This window comes from Hippoglossus stenolepis, chromosome 3, assembly GCF_022539355.2.
Source record: "Hippoglossus stenolepis isolate QCI-W04-F060 chromosome 3, HSTE1.2, whole genome shotgun sequence".
Taxonomy (NCBI): domain Eukaryota; kingdom Metazoa; phylum Chordata; class Actinopteri; order Pleuronectiformes; family Pleuronectidae; genus Hippoglossus; species Hippoglossus stenolepis.
The window spans coordinates 25,202,015-25,212,003 of NC_061485.1; the positions used below are offsets into that span (position 1 = coordinate 25,202,015).

Below are 9,989 nucleotides of genomic sequence, written 5' to 3' on the forward strand. Positions count from 1 at the left end.
ACCTTCCAAATCAGGAAAAATATCCCTGATGGTCTAGTGGCTAGGATTGGCGTTTTCACCGCCGCGGCCCGGGTTCGATTCCCGGTCAGGGAACTAAACTATTGAAAACTGTCAGTTGGTGCCAAATTTGTGTTCATAGGAAGCATCATGTTGAGAATGAATCAGACAGAGAGTATTGCACAATCATGAGTTCTGTTAACTCAATTCTGAGTCAGGTGTCAATGGCTGATGATACCTGTAAGTCTGGGTATCCTGCTATTGTGTGAGAAGTTAAGGTCCACGGAAGATGGGGTGTAGATGGTTTGTGAGCTGAATGGGGAGAGAACTAGACAGTGCATTGTAGCTTTGCTGAAAGTCGATGTCTTAAACAGCCTCCTCTTTTACATGATGGTTATATCAGGTAGACAAAGATGGCGTCTTTCACTCCCTGCTTCAAACAATCTGTATTCTTGTAAGTACTTCTTTAAGTCATTAGATGGTGGTACTTCAACTCCTGTTCCCTTTTAATGGGCAGAAATTCCTGACCAGCTACCTTCCAAATCAGGAAAAATATCCCTGATGGTCTAGTGGCTAGGATTTGGCGTTTTCACCTTGCGGCGGAGTTGATTCGGTCAGGGAACTAAACTGAAAACTGTCAGTTGGTGCCAAATTTGTGTTCATGAAGCATCATGTTGAGAATGAATCAGACGGAGAATATTGCACAATCCATGTGAGTTCTGTTAACTCAGTTCTGAGTCAAGGTGTCAATGGCTGATGATACCTGTAAGTCATAGACCCATCCTGCTATTGTGTGAGAAGTTAGGTCCGGAAGATGGGTGTAGATGGTTTGTGAGCTGAATGGGAGAAAACCCAGACAGTGCATTGTAGCTTGCTGAAAGTACGATGTCTTAACAGCCTCCTCTTTTACATGTGGTTATATCAGGTCGACAAAGATAAGAAGTCTTTCCTCCCTGCTTCAAACAATCTGTCTTCTTGTAAAGTACTTCTTTAAGTCATTAGATAGTGGTACTTCAACTCCTGTTTGTTCGCACCAGCTGGGCAGAAAGTCCCGGACCAGGTGCCTTTCAAACCAAGGAACATGTCCTGATGGTCTAGTGGCTAGAGATTCCCGCGCTCACCGCCGCGAGGTTCGGTCCGGTCAGGGAACTAAACTGTTGAAAAACTGTCTATTGGATCAAATTTGTGTTCATAGGAGAGCATCATGTTGAGAATGAATCAGATGAAATAGCTACAATCCATGTGAGAGTTCTGTTAACTCAGTTCTGAGTCAAGGTGTAAATGGCTGATGATACCTATAAGTCATAGACCCATCCTGCTATTGTGTGAGATTAGGTCCACGAGGAAGATGGGGTGTAGATGGTTTGTGGCTGAATGGGGAGAACAGGCAGTGCATTGTAACTTTTGCTGAAAGGCGATGTCACAAACAGCCTCCTCTTTTACACTGATGGTTATAATTAGGCAAAGATGGCCTCTTTCACTCCCTGCTTTAAAAAATCTGTCTTCTCGTAAGTACTTCTTTAAGTCATTAGATGGTGGTACTTCAACTCCTGTTCCTTTTAATGGGCAGAAAGTCCGGACCAGGTGCCTTTCAAACCAAGAAACATGTCCCTGATGGTCTAGTGGCTAGGATTCGGCGCTCTCACCGCCGCGGCCCGGGTTCGATTCCCGGTCAGGGAACTAAACTATTGAAAACTGTCAGTTGGTGCCAAATTTGTGTTCATAGGAGAGCATCATGTTGAGAATGAATCAGACGGAGAATATTGCACAATCCATGTGAGTTCTGTTAACTCAGTTCTGAGTCAAGGTGTCAATGGCTGATGATACCTGTAAGTCATAGACCCATCCTGCTATTGTGTGAGAAGTTAGGTCCACGGAAGATGTAGATGGTGTAGATGGTTTGTGAGCTGAATGGGGAGAGAACTAGACAGTGCATAACCATTGCTTGCTGAAAGTCGATGTCTCAAACAGCCTCCTCTTTTACATGATGGTTATATCAGGTCGACAAAGATGGCCTCTTTCACTCCCCTGCTAAACAATCTGTCTTCTCGTAAGTACTAGCACAAGTCATTAGATGGTGGTACTTCAACTCCTGTTCCTTTTAATGGCCAGAAATTCCTGACCAGCTACCTTCCCAGAAGGAAAAATATCCTGATGGTCTAGTGGCTAGGATTCGGCGTTTTTCACCATACATGCGGCCGGATTTCGATTCTCGGTCAGGGAACTAAACTATTGAAAACTGTCTATTGGATCCAAATTTGTGTTCATAGGAGAGCATCATGTTGAGAATGAATCAGACGGAGAATATTGCACAATCCATGTGAGTTCTGTTAACTCAGTTCTGAGTCAAGGTGTCAATGACTGATGATACCTGTAAGTCATAGACCCACATCCTGCTATTGTGTGAGAAGTTAGGTCCGCGAAGTAAATTGTAGATGGTTTGTGAGCTGAATGGGGAAAACTAGACAGTGCATTGTAGCTTGCTGAAAGTCGATGTCTTAAACAGCCTCCTCTTTTACATGATGGTTATATCAGGTCGACAAAGATGGCGTCTTTCACTCCCTGCTTTAAACAATCTGTCTTCTCGTAAGTACTTCTTTAAGTCATTAGATGGTGGTACTTCAACTCCTGTTCCTTTTAATGGCCAGAAATTCCTGACCAGCTACCTTCCAAATCAGGAAAAATGTCCCTGATGGTCTAGTGGCTAGGATTCGGCGTTTTCACCGCCGCGGCCCGGGTTCGATTCCCGGTCAGGAACTAGAAAAGCTAAAGCATCTGTAGATCCAAATTTGTGTTCATAGGAGAGCATCATGTTGAGAATGAATCAGACGGAGAATATTGCACAATCCATGTGAGTTCTGTTAACTCAGTTCTGAGTCAAGGTGTCAATGGCTGATGATACCTGTAAGTCATATATCCTCTTATTGTGTGAGAAGTTAGGTCCACGGAAGATGGGGTGTAGATGGTTTGTGGGCTGAATGGGGAGAGAACTAGACAGTGCATTGTAGCTTGCTGAAAGTCGATGTCTTAAACAGCCTCCTCTTTTACATGATGGTTATATCAGGTCGACAAAGATGGCGTCTTTCACTCCCTGCTTCAAACAATCTGTCTTCTCGTAAGTACTTCTTTAAGTCATTAGATGGTGGTACTTCAACTCCTGTTCCTTTTAATGGGCAGAAAGTCCGGACCAGGTGCCTTTCAAACCAAGAAACATGTCCCTGATGGTCTAGTGGCTAGGATTCGGCGCTCTCACCGCCGCGGCCGGTTCGATTCCCGGTCAGGGAACTAAACTATTGAAAACTGTCAGTTGGTGCCAAATTTGTGTTCATAGGAGAGCATCATGTTGAGAATGAATCAGACGGAGAATATTGCACAATCCATGTGAGTTCTGTTAACTCAGTTCTGAGTCAGGTGTCAATGGCTGATGATACCTGTAAGTCATAGACCCATCCTGCTATTGTGTGAGAAGTTAGGTCCACGGAAGATGGGGATATTAGATGGTTTGTGAGCTGTGAATGGGAGAGAACTAGACAGTGCACATTGTAGCTTTGCTGAAAGTCGATGTCTTAAACAGCCCTCCTCTTTTACATGATGGTTATATGGAGTCGACAAAGATGGCGTCTTTCACTCCGGCTTCAAACAATCTGTGTCTTCTCAGTAGTACTTCTTTAGTCATTAGATGGTGGTACTTCAACTCCTGTTCCTTTGCAATGGGCGAAAGTCCCGGACCAGGTGCCTTTCAAACCAAGAAACATGTCCTGATGGTCTAGTGGCTAGAAGTTGGTAGCTCCACCGCCCTTTGACCCGGGTTCGATGCCGGTCAGGGAACTAAACTATTGGCTTGTCAGTTGGTGCCAAATTTGTGTTCATAGGGAGAGCATCATGTTGAGAGTAGTCAGACAGAGAATATTGCTGTCCATGAGTTCTGTTAACTCAGTTCTGAGTCAAGGTGTCAATGGCTGATGCCTGTAAGTCATAGACCCGTCTGCTGTGTGTGAAGTTAGGTCCACGGAAGATGGGGTGTAGATGGTTTTGTGAGCTGAATGGGAGAAAGTTTAGACAGTGCATTGTAGCTTGCTGAAGGCGATGTCTAAAACAGCCTCCTCTTTTACATGATGGTTATATCAGATTCGACAAAGATGGCCTCTTTCACTCCTGCTTTAAAAAATCTGTCTTCTCGTAAGTACTTCTTTAAGTCATTAGATGGTGGTACTTCAACTCCTGTTCCTTTTAATGGGGCAGAAAGTCCGGACCAGGTGCCTTTCAAACCAAAAACATGTCCCTGGTCTAGTGGCTGGATTCTGACGGCTCTCACCTTGCCGGCTGGCCGGGTTGATTCCAGTCAGAACTAAGCTATTGAAAACTGTCAGTTGGTGCCAAATTTGTGTTCATAGAGAGCATCATGTTGAAATGAATCAGGCGGAGAATATTGCACAATCCATGTGAGTTCTGTTAACAGTTCACAGGTAAAGTGTGTGGCTGATGATACCTGTAAATCATGAACCATCTGCTATTATTGGCGAGATTAGGTCCACGGAAGATGTAGATGGTGGCAAGTGGTTTGTGAAGCTGAATGGGGAGAGAACTAGAGCAGTGCATTGTAGCTTTGCTGAAAGTCGATGTCTCAAACAGCCTCCTCTTTACATGATGGTTATATCAGGTCGACCAAAGATGGCCTCTTTCACTCCCTGCTTCAAAGCAATCTGTCAGCTACCGTAAATATATTTACAATCCATTAGATGGTGGTACTTTAACTCCTGTTCCTTTATTAATAGAAATTCCTGACCGGCTACCTTCCAATCAGGAAAAATATCCTGATGGTCTAGTGGCTAGGATTGATCGTTTTCATAGCGGCCGGGTTCGGTTCGGTCAGGGAACTAAACTATTGAAAACTTGTCTATTGGATCCAAATTTGTGTTCATAGGGAGGCACATGTTGAGAATGAATCAGACGGAGAATACTGCACAATCCATGTGAGTTCTGTTAACTCAGTTCTGGTCAGAGTGTCAATGCCTGGTGTCCTGAAGTCATACACCCATCCTGCTACTTTGTAGTACGGAAGTTGGGGTGTAGGTGTTTAATGACTAGATAGGAGAAATTAGACAGTGCATTGTGACTTGCTGAAAGTCGATGTCTTAAGCAGCCTCACTCTTTACATGATGGTTATATCAGGTCGACAAAAGATGGCCTCTTTCACTCCCTGCTTCAAACAATCAATATTCTGTTAAATACTTCTTTAAGTCATTAGATGGTGGTACTTCAACTCCTTTTCCTTTTAATGGGCAGAAAGTCCGGACCAGAGTTACTTTCAAAACCGGCTGTGTCCCTGATGGTCTAGTGGCTAGGATTCGGCGTTTTCACCGCCGCGGCCCGGGTTCGATTCCCGGTCAGGGAACTAAACTATTGGCTGTATCGAGATTCAATTTATAAATTTGTTTTTATAAGAGCATCATGTTGAGATGAATCAGACAGAAATATTGCATAATCCATGTGAGTTCTGTTAACTCAGTTCTGAGTCAAGGTGTCAATAACATTTTTAAGTCATAAACCCATTCTGCTATTGTATGAGAAAATGAGGTCCCACCCGGAAGTTGGGGTGTGTTGGTTTGTGTGAATGGGAGAGAAATAGACAGTGCATTATAGCTTGCTGAAAGTGTGTCTTAAACAGCCTCCTCACACATGATGGTTATCGGAGTGGAGCAAAGATGGCCTCTTTCACTCCCTGCTTCAAACAATCTGTCTCCTTGTAAGTACTTCTTTAAGTCAGTATCTTGCTATTTGGAGGTTGTTGCCTTTTTCACTGCTTTTAACTTTTACTGATATCATCTGTCACCCAGCCACTGGCTGCATCCAAAGTTCCTATTCACCATGCCATTTTCTTAGCTAAAACACTATGTAAGACCTTTTAGTATGTGTGATGTCTGCATTGAGTGTTCATGGGGTCATTTGACAGCTTCCACAGATCAAACCCTGCAGAAGTTACAACGTGTGCAGAAACATGAATGTTCGCACAGTTCTTTTGTACAACTCGTAGTACAAAGTGAAAACATTGAGTAATAGACTCAGATGGAGGAAAAATGTCTGCCAGTGGTGGAAACCTATTAGAAAGCTCACAATTACAACTATGGTCTTCCATTCATAGTTTCACAGGAACACAAGCAGTGTTTGTGGGCACTGCCACCACCGCTAGAAGTAGTTGGAGGTACTTCAACTCCTGTTCCTTTTAAATTCCAGTTAATTGGCATTAAAGGAACCACCCTAATCTTATTTATAAGATTGATTCCAAATTGTGCAAATTACTGATGAGTCATCTGTGCACACAACAGTTTACAACGGTGTTCCTGAGGGTTCTGTGCTCGGCCCACTTTTATTCTCATTATATATGCTTCCACTAGGAAACATTATCAGGAAACACTATGTAAATTTCCAATGTTATGCAGATGAAACCCAGTTATACCTATCAATAAAACCAGAACAGTATAATCAATTAACTAAACTTCAACCAACGACATAAAAACCTGGATGACCCGCAATTTTCTCATATTAAACTCAGATAAAAACAGAGGTTCTAATACTTGGCCCTAAACACCTTAGATATGCATTATCTAATGGTCTACAACCAAGATGGTGGCGCGTGCACAACGCGAGGCTCAGCGTCTCCCCAGATTTTGCAAAATAGTTACTATCTGCCTACTTGTTTCAAGTCTGTTCACTCAGAACAGTCTTGCGAACACTTTCTACAACCGACAGGATCTTCTGGACATCGGATCTTGTAATAATATCCACTTTATCGATGGTCTCAGGCTCATTCCTGAGATCGCCAGGACTATGGAGGCTACTAAGCCGGCTCCGCCGACCGGAAGTGCTCACAGGCGGCGTCGAGATCGTAAACAAAGACGGGGGAAGAGAGGTGGGCTAAGGGCTAAGCTGAAGCTAACTCCTCACCGGCTATCTCTACCTAGCCTTTTCCTCGCCAATGTTCGGTCTCTGGCGAACAAAATGGATGAGCTGCGGCTGCGGATCACCACACATAAATGGATGATGGACTGCAACATCATGATTTTCACGGAAACATGGCTCAACAGCAGCGTTCCCGATAGCGCCATCGAGCTAACGGGGCGCTACCTCCTCCGGGCTGATAGAACAGCTGATGACTCCGGTAAGACCAGAGGTGGGGGTCTGTGCATCTATGTGAACAAAGCTTGGTGCACGGACATTATCATCATCGAGAGTCACTGCTCTCCTAACCTAGAATACAAAGCCGTCCCCCTCCCCCACCTAGGTCAGTCTGACCACCTCTCTTTGTTCCTACTCCCCAAGTACACACCACTCATCAAACGTGTGAAACCCACAGTGAGGACAGTTAAAGTGTGGCCAGAGGGAGCAGACTCTGCACTACAGCTCCGGTTCGAACACACAGACTGGAGGGTGTTTGCCATTCAGGCCACACTGGACTCCCACACGGACATCGACTCCTATGCCTCTTCCGTTCTGGACTTCATCAACACCAACATCAACAGTGTCACCACCCTCAAACGAATCACTACATTCCCTAATCAGAAGCCATGGATGAACAGAGAGGTCCGCCTACTGCTGAAGGCACGAGACACCGCTTTCAGATCAGGTGATGCTCAGGCCTACAGTTCATCCAGGGCTGACCTGAAGAGGGGCATCAAGAAAGCCAAGCACTGCCACACGCTAAGGATTGAGGAGCACTTCAAGAACAACTCCGACCCCAGATGCATGTGGCAAGGCATCCAGGCCATAACGGACTTCAAACCCACCAACACCACCCCCCAAAACAGCGATGCCTCCTTCCCTGACGAGCTTAACAGCTTTTATGCTCGCTTTGACAGGGACAACCAGGAGGCGGCCATCAAGGCTGTGCTCTCTACCGACCACCAGTCCCTCACACTCTCCTCCACCGACGTGTGTGCTGCACTGAGCAGGATCAATGCACGTAAGGCTGCTGGCCCTGATGGCATCCCCGGGTTCAGGGCCTGTGCTGGGCAGCTAGCTGAGGTCTTGACTGACATATTCAACCTGTCACTGGCCCAAGCAGCTGTCCCCACGTGCTTTAAAACCACCTCCATCGTGCTGGTGCCAAAACACTCCACTGCAGCGAGCCTTAACGACTTCCGCCCTGTTGCACTCACCCCTACCATCATGAAGTGCTTCGAGAGGATGGTCCTGGCTCACCTCAAAACCTGTTTACCACCCACACTGGACCCCTTCCAATTCGCCTACCGCCAGAATAGGAGTACGGAGGATGCCATCTCCACGGCACTACACTCTGCACTTACTCACCTGGACAACAACAACAGCTATGTGAGAATGCTGTTCATAGACTTCAGTTCAGCTTTCAACACCATCATCCCCTCCAAACTGATCACGAAACTCAGTGATCTAGGTATCAACACTTCCCTCTGCAACTGGATACTGGACTTCCTATCCAACAGACCCCAGTCTGTTAGGTTAGAGAACCACACCTCCTCAACCCTCATCCTGAACACCGGCGTGCCACAGGGCTGTGTGCTGAGTCCTCTCCTCTACTCCCTCTTCACCTACGACTGCACACCTGTACATGGTTCTAATACCATTGTTAAGTTTGCAGACGACACAACAGTGATTGGCCTCATCAGCGACAATGATGAGTCTGCCTACAGAGAAGAGGTCCAGCACCTGGCGGAGTGGTGCGACGACAACAACCTAGCTCTCAACTCCAAGAAGACCAAAGAGCTCATTGTGGACTTCAGGAAGAAAGGTGGCACACACACCCCCATCCATATCAACGGAACGGAGGTTGAGCGTGTCGCCAGCTTCAAGTTCCTGGGTGTCCACATCTCTGAGGACCTCTCTTGGACCCTCAACACCTCAACCCTGGTCAAGAAGGCACACCAGCGTCTCTTCTTCCTGAGGAGACTGAAGAAGGCCCATCTGTCTCCTCAGATTCTGGTAAATTTCTACCGCTGCACCATCGAGAGCATCCTCACCAACTGCATCTCAGTGTGGTATGGCAGCTGCTCTGTTGCGGACCGGAAAACATTGCAGAGGGTGGTGAAAACTGCCCAACGCATCACCGGTTCCTCACTCCCCAATTGAGGCTGTCCAGAGCAAGAGATGTCTGCGGAGGGCGCACAGCATCGTCAAGGACAGCTCACACCCCACCACAGACTGTTTGCCCTCCTCCCTCTGGGAGGCGCTACAGGGTCCTCCGTTCCCGGACCAGCAGGTTCAGGAACAGCTTCTTCCCTGCGGCTGTCACCCTGCTGAACTCTGCACCACGGTGATACCCCCACACACACACACCTCCTCCAGTGACTGTACTTCCCCCCTCCACCCTGGCTTGGACTGCCACACACCCTCCTCCAGCCACTGAACATTTGCACTAGACTGTTATTTTTTTACTACTGTATTATCCCACCTATAGTGTATTCATATTTATATCTATTTATATACTTCTTGCTCACATGTATTCATCGTAATTATATCATACCATACCTTTTAACTTACTCTGTATACAATATTACTACTACCTCATTCACTTAATTTCTCATTTTTATCTCACTTACTACCACCACTTATACTTACACCTGCACTTTATACACACTTACCATATCTACACTACCTACCTCTATTGCTGCTAGTCTTGTATCAATACTGTTCATATTCCATATCTATTTCTTACTGTACATATCTTATTTATTTACATATTCCACTTTTCATATGCACATACTCTGCACTTTTACTGCTTTTTTTTGCACTTCTGGTTAGATGCTAAACTGCATTTCGTTGTCTCAGTACTTGTACTCTGTGCAATGACAATAAAGTTGAATCTAATCTAATCTGATCTAATCTAATCTAATATAGCTGCGCTAGATGACATTGTTCTTGCTTCCAATGTAACTGTCAGGAACTTGGGAGTCATCTTCAATCACGATTTGTCCTTTAATTCTCACTTAAAACTAATTTCTAGGACCGCCTTCTTTCAC

General features: G+C 45.5%; 4 non-coding genes across 4 annotated transcripts; all 4 read left to right on the plus strand.

Moving 5' to 3' along the window:
* The first annotated feature begins 22 nt into the window (after positions 1-22).
* trnae-uuc lies at positions 23-93 on the plus strand. The gene has a single exon. It is a non-coding gene; the product is annotated as a tRNA-Glu (tRNA).
* Positions 94-1,605: 1,512 nt separating this feature from the next.
* trnae-cuc lies at positions 1,606-1,677 on the plus strand. Its single transcript has one exon. It is a non-coding gene; the product is annotated as a tRNA-Glu (tRNA).
* Positions 1,678-2,683: 1,006 nt separating this feature from the next.
* trnae-cuc lies at positions 2,684-2,755 on the plus strand. The gene has a single exon. It is a non-coding gene; the product is annotated as a tRNA-Glu (tRNA).
* Positions 2,756-5,320: 2,565 nt separating this feature from the next.
* On the plus strand, positions 5,321-5,392 carry trnae-cuc. The gene has a single exon. It is a non-coding gene; the product is annotated as a tRNA-Glu (tRNA).
* Positions 5,393-9,989: the final 4,597 nt, after the last annotated feature.